The sequence below is a fragment of the Cnephaeus nilssonii genome, assembly GCF_951640355.1.
Source record: "Cnephaeus nilssonii genome assembly, chromosome: 11".
Taxonomy (NCBI): Eukaryota; Metazoa; Chordata; class Mammalia; order Chiroptera; family Vespertilionidae; genus Cnephaeus; species Cnephaeus nilssonii.
This window is the reverse complement of record NC_137082.1, coordinates 26,035,327-26,049,252: the sequence shown is the minus strand read 5'-3', so window position 1 is coordinate 26,049,252 and position 13,926 is coordinate 26,035,327. Positions and strand designations below refer to the sequence as shown.

Here is a 13,926-nt window from a genome sequence, read left to right as displayed (position 1 = left end):
CTCTCTTTTTAAATTTGAAATCAGTTTTAACTTTATATGCAGGCATAGCATCCCACCAAAATTTTGAGTAAAAAAAAAAAAAAGCTTTCTACCACCATTTTCTATTATTGCAATCTATACACAGAAGTACCTTGGTGTTATCTCACAAGGCAGTTTCCTTAAAATGTGTGAGTAATGCCTATTAAGTCATTCTATAGAGTCATTTATAAAATAATACATTTGTCGTGGTACCTTAATTGCCTTTAGCTGGGGCCATATTTTAACCAACAGACCACTTATCATGACTATTATAAATACAGACAAATTACTTTTCCCTGTGGGAGTCATGAGGCTTATGTGTTTGCCTTTTTCTTTCTAAAACAGATCTTTATTAAAAGGAAATCTGCACAATCATAGTTGTTGAGATCAACAGTTCACTGAATTCTGTGTTCAGCTGAACCCCGAGGTTTTCCTGCCTGCCCAGCTCTCTCCTTTCTTAAGACAAATCCTTTTGCCGGGAGAGGCTGTGTGGCAGGTTTATTGGTAAATAAACCTGCAACTCCTGATTTATCATCTCTGCTCTCAAGCTTGTGCTGATTGATAGTAAAATCAGAATCCCAGGGCAAATGCCAAGAATGGAAATAAATTCTATACCATGCAGGCCTGATTTCTGACAGTTGTTTGTATGTGCAGGGGCTATCAGGCTCTGTTCTTCCAAATTCAAGTTCTCCACTGACTCTGAGCTCATGTGCTTGAATGTGTGATTTATGCACGTGGTAGCATCTTGGAGTCATAGGGATGTTGAATGTGTTTAGAGAGGTTTTAATTTGATTCTTTAGCTTTGTACAAAACGTTAGATATTTGATGGGGTCTGTTTTAGAGTAATAATGGAGTGAATGTAAATAAGACATTAGTATTGTCCAACCTGTATCCTAGTTAGAATTAATACCCTCTGTCTGTTTTGAAAGCATCTTGGCTCATTTGACCACTGTTGCAAACTGTAATAAAATTGAGATAAAACAAGGAAATGATGCATCAGTGTAAAATAGAATGAAATATGACCACTGCAAATGCCACACTTTACAACATGTTGAGAGCTAGGAGGGAATGGTCAGGCAAGGCCAGCTGCTCAGGCCCAGGGACAAACGATCAGTAAGAATGCTTACATAGAAAGCGGATGATGATATTTTTCGTATTAGGATCAATTTTGGTGTTCTTTGTTTTCCTTGTATCAAATAAACCATCAGAGCTATTTGTTGTGGGTTCTTGCTAATGACTCTGGCTTGACCATTTGTAGGTCTAGTCTTGCAGTGCATTTGGAAGTGTGGTTCTGAATCACACAAAGTGCTTTGTGGTAATGCAAAGTCTTCTACTGAAGCGTTCCATATTACTTCACGTTGAACTGAAGAGATTATGTGGATTCAGTAGTTAACAGGTGTAATTATGGATTGACAGTAAAATTATTTCAATATAACAACAGACTAAAATATGAGATAAAAGAATTATACATTCTCAATATATATATTCTTTAATTGATTTTAACTTGCACATTGAATTTTAAACTATCAGGAAACATACAAAATTTACTGAAATGAAACTATGAGTGTTTGAACTTGGAGAATGGCAGTACTTCACCCTTCTGTGCTTTGCCAAGTTGTGAAGAAATTGTGACCTGATAGCATCATCCAGACAGAAACTTTGAGACACGTTTACACTATAAAAATGCAAGACCTCTGTAAGGCAGTATTTCCAAGCTAAGACCTGCTTTGGAAAAAATTTACTTTGTGAAAACTAGACATTGGCTTTTTCCTTTCCTGATGGAACAAAATTAAATATTAGGCCAGTAGTTTAGGGCAATGTCATACAAACTATTTTTTTTATTTTATGCCCCTAAAAACTGAGTACTCACTCCCAACTTAGGCATATTTATTTACTTATTTATTTATTTATTCATTCATTTATTCATTCATTCATTCATTTATACACTAATTATAAATGAATGTATGTATAATATATAAATATATTTTAAATTATAATGAAATAATAATGAAAAAGAATGAGATTAAGATGAAAATTTTTTGTTTTATTTTATTTATTAATGATCCAAAACACCTATTTGCTTTTAAAGGGAAAGCACTGGTGGTTTAACACTTTGATTCAGAAGTTTAAAGTGCTGGCTCTGCAATTCAAAGTTCAGTTGTTTTTCAATACTTGGTTTTCATGAGTCATAGCTGGGAGTGGAGGGGAGATTCCTCACATAGAATTGAAGATTGAAATGGAAGAAGTGCATCTTTTGTTGTGGTTAGTACATCATTATACCCCTTTCATTGAGTCCTTCCTCTGATTACAAAGGTCTCACTTTATGATGGGTGCTTAAGTTTTAAGTGTCTGCTAATCACGATAGCGTTGCCCTTTTATTAATGTTATACACTTAAGGCAAGGTTTGTGCAAGCGATGGAAGAAGTAATTCCATATTGCAAAGTGTATTAATAATATTTTTTAAACTGATTCTCCAGTGATACCGGAGAATCAGTTTAAAAATATTATTAAGAAGACACTTTGAAATATGAATTTACTTTTGGTTAATGATTGCATGGGAATTGTCAACTCCTTCAGTTTCTTTTTTGTTACCACTCACGTAATTGCTAATATGGCCCATCTCTCTTTCAGTTTCTTAGTTGCACTAGCTACATTTCAGGTAAAATGGGTTTAATCCATTTGGTAAGTGTTTGTTTAGGTAAAAATCACTTAGCCTGTAAATCCACTTAACCATTGTGAACTGAATGTGTTGCTTGAAGCTGAATGTGAATGTATAAGCAAGGGCAGTCCTGTCCAACCCTGAAAGGTGTACACCCCCCTCTTTCCTCAGAAGGCCATTAGCACTATGTGGCTCTCATCACCATCTGACAAAAACAAATGTGGCCCCAGTGGCAGGCTTTAGGATAGATATACGTAAAGCTAAATTTTCTTGCAAGTGCAAGTTCTAGTACTCATTCCCCATATTGCAGTGGGCCATTCTTTAGCTATCCTCTGAGCATATACGTGCTTCCTTGGAGGCCACAGGTTTAGGACACTAGAGCTCCTTTTTCATGAGGTCTTTTGGTGACTAGAGACTTCTGGAATTTTGGAGGCCGGAAAGATCCCGAAAGTGCCCACGTTGGAAGCATTATCTCTCTGAATGTGTCTAAGCATCTTAGATGTTTTAATTTTTGCTTTATGTAGTTTGAAGGAATAATTATTGGGTGTACATCTATCTATTTAGCATTGTTATGGTTCACTATTAAGTTGATGCTTTTATTCATATACAATACCCCCTTTTACTTTTTCCTGCCTTAAAATAATGTTGTTTGATACAGTAGCCACTAGCCATGTGGGTCTATTTAAATTTAAATTAATTAAAGATAAAAACATTTAAAAATTCTTAGTTGCAATAATCACATTTCAAGTGTTCAATAGCTACTTGGCTACTGGTGGCTGACCTACAGTGTGGGGGCTGACCAGCAGCCCCTGAACGACGGATGAACAGATTACTCAGACACAGTTTGACTGTGAAAGAGAAGGCTAAGGGACCCCTGCCTCTAGTGGCCAGGGCAGCCTCTATTGCCTGCCTCGTTACGCTTTTATTGGGACTTTTATCTTTAGATGCAATCAATAGAGTGAGTAATCTTGGGAGGACACATGTGTTTGCATTGTCCTCTAGGCAAGGGCATCCAGGAATTAAGCATGAGGATTCCAGTAAACACCTGGGGGTCTACACATGCAGACTTGTTTGGAAAGATCAAGGAATAACTAGGGGCACCGCCTTCAACACTCCCCTAAGTCTCCCCTAAGTCGGAATTCCAATAAACAGGGCACACACTTCCCTTTTCTCGGAATATCCTCCTTACAACTTTCCAACCAAGTCTCCTGTGCTCCCCAACACTACAGGATAGCTTAAAGAACATTTCCCTTATTTCAGAATGTTCTATGGTACTGGGCTGATTAAAGCTACTTTATCTGATATAAAAACAACTGCACTAGTTGATGATTGCAGGGAGAATTGCACAGATCCATAACCCTAGATGGAGATTTTAAGACATCCTTCTCTGTTAGTAAAAGAGCAAGCGGTGTATGTGTAGTTGGGGAGCGCGGGGGGGTGGGGTGGCGGGGGGGGGAAGGCGGGGAATCAATGAGGATATAGAGGATCTGAGTAGCACAGTGGCCAACATGATCTAATTCACACATTTAATACATTACAACCCAAAACAGTACAATTCATATCATTTTGAGCATACATTGGAAACCTCAGATTATTGAAATTATGTGCAGTATATTCTTTGATCATGGCAGAATTAAGCTAGAAATTGATCATAGAAAGATAACTAGAAAATCCTCAGATATTTAGAAAATAATCAACACTTCTAAATAACCCAGGGTCAACGAAGAAATCAAAATTAAAACAAGAACATGTTTTGAACTGAACATGCAACACACTAAACTATGTGGAAGCTTTGCAGTATTTGGAGGGAAGCGCGTAGCTCTGAATGTACTAGTATCCTATCTAATAAAACAGTAATATGCAAATTGACCGCACCTTCGCTACACCCATAAGCCACGCCCACCGGCCACGCCCACCGGCCACGCCCACCGGCCAACCAGGAGCAAATATACACGTTAAACCAGCAAAGATGGCGGGGGGGAAAGGGCAGCACCCATGTCAGTGAGATCCAAGCCATGATGGTGGACCAGGGCAGGCGGCGTGGGTTAAGGCCGGCAGCCGCCTGCCCAGGTCCGCCATCCCCGATCGCGGACCTGGGCAGGTGGCGTGGGTTCACGCCCGCTGCCGCCTGCCCAGGTCCGCCATCCCCGATCGCGGACCTGGGCAGGCGGCGTGGGTTCACGCCGGCAGCCGCCTGCCCAGGTCCGCCATCCCCGATCGCGGACCAGGGCAGGCGGCGTGGGTTCACGCCCGCTGCCGCCTGCCCAGGTCCGCCATCCCCGATCGCGGACCTGGGCAGGCGGCGTGGGTTAAGGCCGGCAGCCGCCTGCCCAGGTCCGCCATCCCCGATCGCGGACCTGGGCAGGCGGCGTGGGTTCACGCCCGCTGCCGCCTGCCCAGGTCTGCCATCACCGATCGCGGACCAGGGCAGGCGGCGTGGGTTAAGGCCGGCAGCCGGCTGCCCAGGTCCACGATCACAGATCACGGACCAGGACAGCTGCCTGCCCAGGTCCATCACTGATCTCAGAGCTGGGCAGGCAGCGTGGGTTAAGGCCTGCAGCCGCCTGCCCAGGTCCATGATGAGGGATCACGGACCAGGGAAGGCGGCGAGGGTTAGCGCCCGTAGCTGCCTGCCCAGGTCCGCCATCACCGATCTCGGACGAGGGCAGGCAGCTTGGGTTAGCGCCCACAGCCGCCTGACCAGGTCCTGGATAAGGGCTTCGAGTCAGCCATTGCCAGTGGCAGCTGACTTAAAGCCCCTATCAGGGATCATGGACCAGGTCAGGCAGCGTGGGTTAAAGCCCACAGCCGGCTGCCCAGGTCTGTGATCACCGATCTCAGAGCAGGGCAGGCAGCGTGGGTTAAAGCCTGCAGCAGGCTGCCCAGGTCCACGATCATGGATCACAGACCATGGCAGGCGTCATGGGTTAGCACCCGCAGAGGCCTGCCCAGGTACCGGATCACGGATCCAGGTGGCGTGGGTTAGCACCCACAGCCGCCTGACCAAGTCCCCGATAGGGACTTGGAGTCTAGCATAAGGAAAAGAATAGTCAGCAAAAGCAGGAGACAAGGTTTCATAAGTTCTCCCCCAGGTCACCACTGTTCTCTTATACATTTTAAGTATCCCAGACTTTGCATGATGGGATTTGATTTGAATTATGCCTGATAGAGATTTCATGACATGAATTGTAGGCTCATTCTTTCTTTTTGTGGTTGCCTGACTGAGAAAGGCCTTGGAATGAGAGAAGGCACTTTTATTTTCCTTTTTCATTCTTTAGAGGCTGAGGAATTACAGTTATATGAAGAAGTTAGTGAGAGAATGAAAGTCTCATGCTGTATTATTCTGTAAGTTTTATCATGTGGACTATCAAAAACTTGGTGGGATCCTTTTCAAGAGGTGTTACAAAAATTATGTTGAAATTAACATTCAAGAGTAAAAGGAGAGAAGTGAGTGGTGGGTAAAGGAAAGAACTTTGTCCTAGAAACCAAATAGAAGCCACATAAACCTTCAGATTCTTACTCATTGTGCTTTGGAGGTATCCTATCTAATGAAAGAGTAATATACAGATTGATCATCACTGCAACACACAATATAGCTGCCCCCATGTGGTCAAAGATCCTGCCCCCATGTGGACACAAGATGGCCACCACAAGATGGCCAGCAGGAGAGGGCAGTTGGGAGGCACCCAGCCTGCAAGGGAGGGCAGTTGAGAAGGACTAGGCCTGCAAGGGAGGGCAGTTGGAGGTGATCAACCCTGCAGGAGAGGGCAGTTAGGGGTGACCAGGCCGGCAGAGGAGGGAAGTTGGGGGCAAACAGGCTGGCAGCAGAGTGGTTAGGGGCAATCAGGAAGGCAGGCAGGCAAGCAGTTGGGAGCCAGCAGTCCTGGATTGTGAGAGGGATGTTCGACTGCCCGTTTAGGCCCGATCCCATCGGGCCTAAACGGGCAGTCGGACATCCCTTGAGGGGTCCCATATTGGAGAGGGTACAGGCTGGGCTGAGGGATAACCCCCCTCCGTGCACGAATTTCGTGCACCGGGCCTCTAGTATATTAGAAAAGAAGAAAGGATGACACCCATCTTTCTAATCTTCGCTCTAAGCTTCCATGTCAAGAAACTAGAAAGGAAACAGTATATTACACCTGAAGAAAGTAGAAACTAGCAAATACTAAAAATGAGGACAGAAATTATAAAAGGGAAAATAGGCAATAATAGAGAAAATCCAGAAGGCTTGAAGTTTCATTTATTAGTCTAGAATGAGTAATAAAATTGATAACACAACCCCCCATCAAGACTGATTGTTCTCTAATGAACTTAATTGCATTTGTTGCCCAGATAAAAAGAAGTTTACTTTGAAGCTGTAATTTGCTAAACTTCCATCCAACTTAATTCTCTTCCCATTAGGACAGAGAAAGCCTGCTTTTCATCAGTTAAGTTGAATTATAACAATAAGAGCATAGGCAGGATAACAAGTGCTGAGGCAAAGCAAATCTGTGAACATGTTGAGAGCAGGGGACGTGACATTTAAAACGAACCTTTCTAAGGGCCTCGATGGACATTATGGAGACAGAAGGACAATTAAATATTAATTTAAAAAAAGAGAAAAAGAGCTTCTCTTCTATTTTACCTTTCAAAAAGGTAGGAGAAAATGACCAACATAATGGAGAGATTGGTACACTTGGATGCCAAGTCTCCCTAAGGGGAGGCGCTATTGAAGACACACATCAGAGGTATGGAACTCCATAATCACGAAACTCAGTGAATCTGGTAGCACACAAAGGAATCACACCTGTGATTGGGGTTTTGCTAGCACCGTACTGGTACCACTTGCTAATCAGTGATTCTGAAACTTGAATATGCATGCAAATCATCTGGGGATCCTATTAGAATGCAGGTGCTAATTCAGTAGTTCTGGGTGGATTTGTAACCAACGCATCTCTATAGTCCGACTTTACAGCAGCTCCCAGGTGATGCTGACACTGCTGGTCCAAGGACCACTCTGAGCAGGAAGATTCCAACTCAGAAGCCGAACCATAGCCCCGACACCAAATCGTGACAGTGGCTTTCCCCTGGCTTCTATCACGGTGTTGATCCACACGGGTGTGGAATTAGCTACTGACATTGACAATGTGAGAAATGTCATATAAGCACCTGACGCTTCCCTTGAAAATGGAAGAGCTGGCCAGAGCGGGCCTTCTTCCATGCAGAGCAGCAGTCAGCTGGGGAGGGGAGGCTGCCACTTTGGGAAGGCCACGATTTACCCTCTGCCAAGCCCCCATTCCTCACTCTGACTCCTTGCCCATGATCTTTCCACGTGTTCATCTGCCTTTGTAATCCCATCAGGCCAGGGCTCTCATCCTCGGCTGAATATTGGTATCACCTGGGAGCTTTGAGCAATACTGATTCCTGGGTCTCACCCCCCAAAATCTTCATATCATTGATTTGGAGTGAGGCTTGGCATTTTATTTTTTAATCATCACCTGCGGATATGTTTATTGACTTTTAGAGAAAGAGGAAGGGCGAGCAAAACATCGATGTGAGAGCAACATTGATCAGTTGCCTCCAGTACAAACCCCGACCGGGCATCAAACTCAAAACCTAGGTATGTGCCCTGACTGGGAATCGAACCCAGCATCTTATGGTATATGGGATGACACTCCAACCAACTGAGCCACCTGGCCAGGGCAAAGCTTGGGCATTTTAAAAGCTCCCAAGTGATTCCAATGTACAGCCAAGGTTGAGAATTGCTGTTTAAATCAATCTTGTGATCACCCCAGCATGATTCTCAGGGACCATCCTCAGAGATTCTGATTCAGGAAAGGTCAGGACCACCCACATCCTAGTATTTGTTGGACCTGAGAGGCAAAAAGAAACCTGCCAGCTTCTAGCCTTCCCCCTTGTCTTCCCTCTCTCCACCCCATCCCTATTCTGTCTTGTAACACAAAGGATCTTCTGTGGATAGGTGCACAGTGATCCCTTAGACTTAGGTGTATGCAGAATGACTGCAAGATCTGCTCTCAGGAGGACTGACCAGGGGAAGACTATGAGGATGGAAAAGGGGGCATGGGGCCAGTGGGGTGTTTTCTGACACCAATCAATTTTTTGAAACCAGTTGGTTGTCATACAACTCAAGTCAATGCTGACACTAGCTACCCATAGTTAGCACAGACTTACAGCTTCAAGGTTCAGTTCCACAATTCTGCCCTCACTTGAGATGCTAGCTGCAAGTCTCAGGCCACCCCTCCTTCTGACCAGCCCCTATAAATTGGGGGTTCCCACAACCCCCTCTTCAGGTTAGAGAATTTGCTAGAATGGCTCACAGGACTTAGAAAGGCATCTAAGTTTACCGGTTTATTATAAAGGATAAAAATGAACTGTGGTTGAAGAGGTAGGTAGGCCGAGGCCTGGAGGGTCCTGAATGCCAGAGCTTCTGTCCCTGGTGTTGGGATGGGCCACCCTCTCAGCAAGATGTATTCAACCCGAAAACATTGACCGCTGTTGTTCAAGAGTGTTTGTAACTCTCCAGTTACACCCTCCCTCCCTGGAGGTTGGTGGTGGGGGCTGAAATCACTTGGTCCATCCAGAGGCTATCTAGGGGCCCTACCGTAGTCACCTTAGTAGCATAGACTCAGATGTGACGAAAGGGATTTATTATAAATAACACAGAACACTCCTATCACTAAGAAAAGTCCAAGGATTTGGGGAGCTCTTTGCCAAGAACCAGAGACAAAGGCCCGATGTATTTTTTATGATACCCAACCTGGGTACCCTGGCAATGGGGAGGCCATGTTTTCAGATGAGCTTGCCCGTGAGGACTGCGTGGATGAAGGAGGGCTGCCCGAAGAGGCCGTGATGGCCCAAGGAATGGGCCCCTTTGCCCAGACCTCAGGATATTCTCTGAGGAGGCCTGGGATGGCCTGAGAGTCTCATTCACAGTCTCCCCCAGCCGATTCTGAGGCAGATGGCCCACAGGGTACAGAGGCTCCTATGGCTTATCTAGGCTGCCCCAAAAAGACTGTAATGATTGACTAGTGATGCCTGCCAGGGCCACCACGCTGCTGCTATCCATCAGAAGCCACCATCCATCTCTATGCTTCCATCTCCATCTCCTTCTTTATTTTGTTCCTCTTCTCTGCCTTTTAATTAGTCTGTCATTTCAACCACATCTGGGATAACTAAGTGTCATTCCTGCACTGTAGCTACTGACGTTGGTGAATACCTTCGTGTTAGATCTCCCCCAAAAAAGGTTGATTGTTTTCCTAAAACCTAATTTTAGAACTTGAGAAAGTCATCCTTTACAGTGTTCCTCTCCATCAACAACAGAGCCTAACTCTAAAACAGAGGCAAGGAAGCCCCATTCCCTCTCACCAAGGGAGAGTCTAAGGCTGCCCGTCAGCTCTTCCCCCCAAGTGAGAACAGCTCTCTACCCACTTTCCTCAGTTACCTTGTCCTCCTTGCTCTGGAACTGACATCAGGGCCCTGGGAGATCCTCACACACGCAGGACCCGCTGGCTGTGTCCTGGTGATTCTGTGTTCTCAGGATGGACCTGTGGTTCTGGGAAATCACTCTCTTCTCCTTTCCCTTGTTCTCAGAAATCCTATCAGCAGAGGGTCAGTCCCAGACTAAGAGGCACTTCCTTTTTCTGGGGTTGATTGGTTAAGTGCGAGAAAGGTCACATTTACATCCTAAGATTGGAACATTCCAGAAGTCACCACAAACTTCCAAAAGCATGGTTTGCTCTCTGATTTCCTCTACTCTTTCCCCTCTGTATTGGTGTTTATTGTTTTTTTTAATATAAGGAACCAGCCTTTTTTACCTCCCAGGTACTACATACTACAGGCAATAGAACCTTAGTACAGCAGTATCACATCCAAACAGCCCCTGGACGGCCCCCACGTATTCTGGAAGTGAACTCTGATTTTGTCACCGCCCTGAGTGGTGGCCAGAAATTATATGGTATCATTTACAGTGCAACAACCAGTCCATATGGCCAGTGGAGACACTAGGGCCAGGGAGGCAGGGAGCTTCACCCAGCTAGTGAATGGAAATATCCCTAACAACTTCTACCACCGGCATGAATTTAAAGGCAAAATGGAAACGTATACACATATTGAAGTTTCTGAAAAGTGGCTTATTCCAGAAAAAAAAAAAAGAGGAGCATTTAGCAAAGGAGTGATAGGTATATAAGAAATAAAGTAGGTTATTAGTCCATTGGTGAAAGCCTCAGAAAAAATTAAATGCCCAAATCATAAGGGCAGAGCTTGACAATTTTTTAAAGCCTTATAATTGCTACCTACATCAAGATACAAAATATTATCAGCACCCATGAGGCTTCCCTCATGTTCCAATGCAATCAGTATCACCTCCATCTTAAAGTAACTACCATTCTGACTTGAGTCTAGATACCAGTTTCTCTAGACGTTCTGGAACTTTATATTAATGAAGTCACACAGTCTGCCATCTTCTGCATCTGGCTTCATTTATTTGTTGCATGTAGTTTTTTGTTTTTTACTGTTATACAATATTTGAATACATCACCATTTATGTACCCTTTCCACTGTTGATGGATACTTGGTTTTTTGTTTTTTTCCGCCAGCTTTTAACTAGCATAAGGAGTGCTGCTATGAACACTTCTGTGGGGAATACGTCCCAGTCCCCCAGTGGATGCCTGAAGCTGCAGATAGTACTGAACCATAAATATACTATGTTTCTTCCTATACATACAGACCTATGACAAAGTGTAACTTATAAGTTCGGCACAGTAAGAGATTAACAATAATTACTAAAATAAAATAGAATAATTATAACAATATACTATAATAAAGTCATATGAATGTGGCTTATTTTTTCTCTCTCTGATCACCTAGAGGGTGACTAAGAGTCATACAGCATGAAGACACTGGGCAAAGGGACGGCTTATGTCCTGGATGTGATGGAGTGGGACAGTTGGAGATTTCACCATGCTACTCAAGGGCATGCAATTTAAAACTTAGAAATTGTTTATGTCTATATTTTGCCATTTAATATTTTCAGGCTGTGGTTGACTGTAGGTAACTGAAGTGGCAGAAGCAAAACCATAGGTAAGGTGGACCTATTGTACCACAAAGAAAAATTTAAAGATTTAAAGATAACCTCTAAAGTATAAATTCAGTATAATTGAAGAAAAGAAAACATTTCCCTAGAAAGAGTCTCTTACTTCTATGAGAATCTCTTAAACGATGACACCCAGAATGGGATGCTTTCTGCCCCTTCAATAATCTCCTGTGCTGAAATGTTCTGTGTGATTGTGTGGGTTCTGGCCAAAGCATTTATTCTGCAAAGAAAATGCTCCCCCGCAAGCTCTCAACATTTACTCCTCAGAGTCTAGTACATGAATTCACTGTTCCACCACTAGAGGGCAATTACGACTCCACAATACTTGGCTTTTCCAGACCTGAGTCAAAATGATTAATCATCATGAGGCAAAAACAAGAAGCCAGACAGAAACAGGGAAGAGCACACAGAGGCAAAATAAACATCCATAAACTTAAACGTTCTTGGGTAGAGAGGGCATGAAAAATGTCACCCATAAGTCACTGTACAACTTTTTACCCGTCTTTCTCTTTCCAGTTTTTAAAAATCAATTCCATGGTCCTCAGTTTCTGAAATGACCACCTTACCTTATTCCGCTGGCCCTGGGTCAGACAGATCTCAGAGGGCATTTTTCAGCACAGCCCAGAGCTTTGATTACGGAAGGAGGGACGCTTACAAACCCCCAAACCTCAGGGCTCCGAGCAAGCAACAGGGCATCATTGCACCTCGCCTTCCTTCTGAGTAAAATTTCTTCTGATAAAACCAGTGCTCACTAAAATCAAGGCACTGGTGGTAAGTAAGACTGGCAGCTCTTAACACCTCTCCTCCGGCCCCCCTCCCCCGCCATCCCCATTCCACTCCCACAAAGTTAAGCAAGATGACAGACAGAGATGTGTTGTTTTTGCAGGGGGAGGAGGAGCATGGAAATTCATTATGCAGCTGAGTTGCCTTTAGACTATTTATAATAAATTTCTACTAGAAAAGGACATTTGGCTGACAACCGTTTTCTTCTGCCTCGGCATGACCAAATACAGTAAGAATTCAAAATGAAAACGGAAAAGCCAGGAAGAAGAGCCTACAGCTGGAGCAGTCTGTTTTTGCATCCCAGGCTAGGGGATGACAAACTTGGGCAGGAGCCTCCTGTGGATTCCTGTCCCCATTATCTCCTCTCGCTTCTCTGAAGGGCTAAGAAGCCTTCGCTGTTAGCCAAGACTCCTTCGTGCTGCAGCTTAATTTTCCTGGCGTAATTTTAAATACAGATCATGTCTACAGTGCAGCAATTAATGGATAGCCTAAAGACTTATTATTTCAAACTAATTGATATGTAGGAAAAGTTTAAATAACACAACAGGGATCGGAGAAATTTTAAATGATGTGTGCACCGTGAATTTAGAATTTCTCTCTGTTGTGCAAGTAGCAAAAATATCTGAGTACTGAGGGGATGTGACCAAAATGTAGAGCTGACCTGGAAACCTTTCCCTGTTGATATTCTTGAGCACATGATTGAAAGGGAGAGAGATTCAGACATTTCAGAAATGGGGGTGGGGTGGGGGAGGTCCCCTCCCACATCCACTCTCACCAATTCCAAGAGATTGTCTCATAGAGAAATGAAGGCTGTAGATTTTGAGCTGTTTTCTTAGATGAGCAATAAGAAATGGGAAAACAATGCCAGTATTTTCCATTGTGATTCTGTGGACAAATCCCCCTCTTGATTTAAAGTCAAGAGGAAAGGCTATAAAGGCCAAGTTCCTCTGGCTGCTTTATTCCAAATCACCAGCACTTCCCAATCCAGTATTCCCTCCATCTTCTAAGAATCATAAGAAATGTGCTGCAATTAATGACATTACGGGCAAAACAGAATAAAGCAAAGCAACCCACCCTTCTAATTCTCCCATTCTGCATTCTAGCATTTATCTGAAGAAAGAATACTCTTCAAATGGGAGAAAGCAGGAACACTTTATTTTAAGGAGCAATTGAGACCTATGATGCTAAACAGTTTATTGCTTATTATAAGCAGATCTACTCTAAACATTTCTGTACATATCCCCTAGTATAAAAACTGTAAGAGGTGTGTTTTTTTGTTGTTGTTGCAGACTTCTTACTATTAGTAAGATCGCTATAAAATGTTATCACATTGTGGTCTTTATTTGCCTTTCCCTGATCAAAAAAGAGAATGATC

The 13,926-nt window shown here is 43.6% G+C and overlaps 1 protein-coding gene across 2 annotated transcripts in view; it reads left to right on the top strand.

Annotated features, from left to right (window-relative positions):
* Positions 1–13,926, top strand: part of PLCB1 (phospholipase C beta 1) — a 630,635-nt gene that overhangs the window by 593,013 nt on the left and 23,696 nt on the right. The window lies entirely within an intron of this gene.